Here is a 6,000-nt window from a genome sequence, read left to right as displayed (position 1 = left end):
TCAAGGAAGAGATCTTAATCCTTTCTGTTTGGGTTGGCTGTCTGGTTAGGCGCTGTGTTTCATCGACTAATTTTGTTGTTAAATATTAGTTTGCCTCTTTATCGGTAGTTCCATACGTTTTACTTCATATCCTTAACATTGCCCTTTTATACATATACACACACAAATATATAAATGTACACAACCGAATATGTAGAATAATCTTCAACTTTGCTTCAACTACAACTTACTCGTTAGTAAAGTGAATCAAAAATAGGATGAGGAATTAAATAGAAATCGATGCTGAAGAAAGCCATGAGTATTTTAAGTTAGGATTACTACTATTATTTACAATTTATTTAATAAGTAAATTATGAAATTAACTTAATATGAGCACATTAGTAACTAAACAGCTTGCGGTAATGAAAATTTTGTGTATTGATTAATAAATAGTTTGTGTTTCGTGTGCTAAGCTATGAATGAAGTACGAGGTATGATTATTAAGTAATGAATCTGAGGCTGCTGAAGAAGTGAACGCCAGCGATCTCCCGCATGAAGCCTTCTCTTTCAAATGCAGCACCTCCTACTTCTATAATCAAATCAGTTACTTTTACAAACCTTAATCTTTATTCCCATCAGACTTTTTTTGTTTTTATATCATTGGAAAAGTGTAAAGTGGTGTAATTGAGCAAGGCAATGCGATGACCCACTCCGGTTTCTAGCCAAGTGTAGCGTCTCACTACGCCTTCATCGACGCATATTTTACCATATGACTTCCGGCTGTTTCTTAAGTTGAAATCTGTCGACAAACAACAAAATTAAAAAAAAAAAAAATCAAGTGTATTTTATTGCTTTCTTTTCTTACAGCTATAGTGGATCCATTGCAGCACGCCATAGCAGAAGAATGAATTGAAGATTAAAAGTTAATCATGAAATTGTTTCGCTCCATAAAAAAGGTACAAATTTAAACGGAAAATTACAAGCTTTTATTTGAGAATAATAAATAAAAATAATAAAAAGGGAAAATTTTCAAAAAAAAACATTAAAAAAATAAATAATTTTACTAAAACAGTTTTTTATAATATTTTATTTACAGCTTCTCATATGAGCCTAACAAAAGGTAATCCAAATGGCGGAGTTACAAAAAAACAAAATTCAAAAATATTGAAAAAAATGTTTATCGAAAAAATTGATCGAATTTTTATTTACAGCTAGTAGTAAAAAAAAAAACAAATTGTCAAATTTTAAGAATATAAAAAAATTTGAATACAAAATTTTAAAGACTTTTTATTTACAGCTTTTCATTTAAGTATAATAAAAAAATCTAAATGACAGAATTAAAAAAGAATTTAAAAAATATTTTTAAATAATTAGTTAATAGATCGAATTTTTTATTTACAGCTTTCATTGGAGCGTTATAAAAAAGGCAAAATGTCTAAATTTCAAAATAATTTAGAAAACGTTTTTATTAAAAAAATTGTTTGTATTTTTTATTTTCAGCATCGGAATTGAGCATTATAAAAAAAATGTGGAATATTCAAAAATATAGCAAACAAATTTTTTTTTTTAAATTTTTATCAAACAAATAAGCATTATAAAAACGATTAAAATAAATAAAAAAATTAAAATAAAAATTTTTTTAATAAAAAAAAAAATGGTTTATCAAAGAATTGTTGGAATTCGTTATATACAGCTTGCATTGGATCATTTAAAATAAATCAAAACATCGAAATTAAAAAGAAAAATTCAAAGAAAAAAATTGTTTTTTAACAAAAAGTTATATTACATCTTAAAGATTTTCGAGAAAACACCGACAATTAATTGTATAAAAAGAATCGAAATTTTGAAAACAAAAATCCTTCGAATAGGCACGAGTTTGTTATGCTTTTAAAAAGCAGTATAAATTTTATTGAAATCTTCCAAGCGGTTTTTAAATAACTGTGATCACCAGTTCAAAAAACATAGTTTTGAGAAAAACGCATTAAAGTTTTGCTATCTGCTCCGGAGCGCCCTTTGTTAATTGTATAATAATTAGAAAAGTATTTTCACACAATATTTTTAAGATACTATACTTTAAGAAAATGCAAAATAAACCAACTTTTGAAAATTCTGACTACCCCTTACCCCTTATGCTACTGTAAAGTTCGTAGAGTAGAGTAGGCCGCCGCACCCGAATGGTTTTGTGCGTGACTACCATTTGGGAATGCGTATGTTCGAATGTACGTGCATGAAACAGCAAAATGATAGAGAAAGTTTTTCTGTAATAGAGGTTGCTGCTCGGCGTGCAAAAGCATACCTCCGAATGTATTTCTGCTATGAAAAAGCTTCTCATTAAAGTCATTTAGCGTTCAGAGTCGGAGAAGGCCGAAAAAAGCGAGTTTAAGAGAAAACTTGTAAATTTATTGATTTAAAAATTTGTATAGATATTTTGTTGTCTTTTAACTGTATTTCAAACTGAGTATTAGTAAAAATATTTATTTGGAAAGGAGCGGATCTCCGGGAGCTCCTCTCAAAAAGGACATTTTGCGGTGACCACTATAATTCTGAACTGGATACTGTGAAATTGAAAGACCACACAGATTTCGTTAAATTAATGTTAAGTCTAGTAATTAGTCGAAGGAATAGGCAAAATAAATTTTTTTGACAAAATGGCGGGTTCTCAAATAAAAAAAAATCGATTTATGACCAATGATTTCGCCCTTAAATTGTTTATAAAAAACAAAAAATATTTATCGGGGGAAAAAAATCTTGGATTTGTTACTAAAAAACATACTTAAAAAGGTCATGTTAAAATTTTAGACTCATCGGTTCAGCCGTTTTCGAGTAATGTTGGTCACCGACTTCGAAAAAAACGCCTTTTTAGCTTGGCCTTGTACTTTCAAACACTCTGAAACGTATTTTCAAATTTGTGTATAACTTCAAAAATATTCACCGGAACTATATTAAATTTTCTGTGTGTATTTTCAAATATATACACATTAAGGAAAAAATAAAAAAAACGATTTTTTTTTAATTCTATCTGTATATAACCCCTTAAAATATTTGTGCGCCATTTTTATTCTGTTTGCCTTCATATCCCTGTAATTTACACCGCATGTGTGCACTCGGTTATTAAAAGACATTTTATTTATAAATTTTACGATATTTGTTTATTCGTCGGAATTTATTCCATCCCGTTCTCTTATTTCCTAAAGACACTTCATTTTACGCTACAAACGATACCCTCGGCTGAAATTTTTATCTATTCAATCATCATATAAAATAAAATATTTTGAGGTCATTAAATAATTTAATTCCCAAACCAAGTCTTTTTTAAATAGCCGAATGGCAAAAAATTACGTTTATTTAAAAAAAAAATTTATTCGAAAGATTTCTGCTATGAACACCTTAATTATTAATGTGTGCAAAAAGTGTTTCATACCTGAATTGAAGGGTTTTTTATTTTTGGTGATTGGTATATTTGCCCGATAACTAATCGCATCCAGCTAAGCTTAGCTTAAGAATGGATAAAATGTAAAAAACCACAACCTTCTTTTTTTGGAGATAATGCATTCATTCAACGTTTTGTTGTTGAAATTTCTCGAAAAAAAATATTAAAAAATATATAACAAATCTATTATATTGTGGATTGTACATATAAATTGAAGGCTTTTGTTATTTATGTTGATTGGCGTATTATATTAATTAATATTTTAAGTGTATTTAGACTGCGACTTTAAGTCTGTTCTGAGTATTTCTCTGAGCCCAAATTTGTGAACAAATTTTAATATTTTTCCTTTTATTGAGGTTTATATCCCCCTCTGGTAAGATGGTGTTTGTCCCGTTTATGAATCAGTGCTGGACACTATGGCAGCACATACATACCCGTATTTGGCGGTTTCATCTTACTTTCTGCAGAACTTGCAAGCTCCAGTGGATTATATCCCCAGGTTAGTAAGATAAATTGTCTCAGTATGATCAGGAAAGACAACCTCTACTTCTTGAATAAGAGAGGAAAAGTTACTATTTTCTAGTTAATAAAAAGGATTTGTGCCTATAAATGGGGATATTATTTATTGTAGCTAAAGGATACTCGGTACTTCACATATGTTTCTTATTGGTATTCATGGTTATGGGCATTGAATTATGCTAGAATAAGAAGTGGTAGATTTTGTTGCCTAATATTACAACAACTACATATTTCGATACCCCAACATTTACTGTTCACCACCCATCAACTAATTCTTGCACTTTTCCTTTTGTATCTCATTCTCTAACGCATTCACTTCACCCTCCCTACGAGTATTTACGACAACTAAGAAAAATAGTAACATCTGTCAACATGGTGTATTCGAATTCTTATTGAGAACACGTTTTCAGTGTTAACCAACAAAATGTGTTTATAATATTTCTAAAGCAGTGTGGGAAAAACACTGGTAAAATTACTACACAGAAATCGCAAACGTTAATGTCGAAGTTGCTATTGATTTCGTTTGACAGTTTGCTCTACAACTGACTGCCCAACTTCCATTCTCCCAAGTAGCGGGTATTCCCTTTTGGATGAATACAACTGTTTTTTGAATAAAATATAAAAAAGTCAGCATCAACAAAAAGTCAAATCACAAATTTATACATTGGTTGTATTTTTTACGCTTATTTACCTCAGTAGTGTCAGGTACCTAAAATGTAATAACCAAAATGTTGAGAAAAACTGCCTCAAGGTTTTTAAACTTACAGGGTCCGGCAATTGAAGTGTAACCAATTAAAAAGGCCATAAATTTAGTTTGGAAAATTACTTGTATTCAAGTCAAAGTAAAAAATCTGTAAAAATAATACAAAATCAAGAATCAATTTACCTTTGCGCATATGACCACCTTTTGCCTTGACTATGTTTGGCCTTGAGACGGTCCAGAAATGAAACGCGAACTGCCCGAATGTGACTTGCAGGTATGTTGGCCCTCTCGCGAACAATGACTTTTTTCAGCGCCTCGAGACTGGTGAATCTTTTAGTTCGAACCTTGCTCCCCAAAATGGAACAAGGATAATAATCCATCGGATTCGCGCCTGCTGAATTTGAGAGCCATTGTGTGGACGGTGTGAAGTTCCGGACGTTGTCTATTATCCATTCTTGGTTCAGTCGAGCTTTGTGAGCTGCGGTTACAGCAACCCAAACCATTGCTTGTGGCAGGTGCTGCCTTCTGGTGGCCAATCGATGACTCAAATTCTCGTATGAATAGTCGGTCAAATAAACCCTATCGTTTTGGGAGTATACGAATTGCTCAATTTGAAAGATTTTCTCGTCAGAAAACACAATGTTCGGAAATTAACCGCTTTCAGCTAAGCGAAGCAACTCCTTCGTTTTCTCAAGTCTGACTTGTTGCTGCTTTGGTGTGAGATCACGCGCCTTTTGGATCTTATAAGGCTTGACTTTGAGTTCATTTTTCAGTATATGGTGGATGCCACGATAAGATATTTTCAGTTCTTTCGCCATTTGAGTGGCCCTTGGTCAAGTGACCCCTCGCGCAAGACGCTTCTTCACTGATGTCGGTGCATCAGCTGCGCGAGCGGTCAGAAGTTGGTTGCACTTCGGGGGCCGGACCCTTAAGTAAACATGAAAAGATATTTTCATCCTATAAGATACTGTTAGTAGAGTACCAAAGTTACTCAAAAACAAAACTGGATGATTAATTTTGCGCAACTTGTTATGCTAGAACTTCGCTAGCTCAGTGAATTGAATCATTAAATTATGTTAATATTGTGCGGAGGTATACAAATAATATATAATTCACTTTTCCAAATGTATGTAGATCTGAAAATCACCGCATTGCGAAATTCGCATTAAACGCCGAAATCAAATGGCTCTGAAATATTGAAAACTGAAACAGAATAACAATAGGCTACTTAACAATTACACACACGAAATAATGGCTTAAATGATAGGCAATAATTTGCTAGGACTGTGAGTACTTTTATTGAAAACATTTACAGGCAGCTCTCAAAAAATACGTACTAAGTATGGGGACAATAGCCAGCGGGCAAAGT

The sequence above is a fragment of the Anastrepha ludens genome, chromosome 5 (genome assembly GCF_028408465.1).
Source record: "Anastrepha ludens isolate Willacy chromosome 5, idAnaLude1.1, whole genome shotgun sequence".
Classification (NCBI taxonomy): Eukaryota; Metazoa; Arthropoda; class Insecta; order Diptera; family Tephritidae; genus Anastrepha; species Anastrepha ludens.
This window is presented reverse-complemented; position numbering follows the sequence as displayed.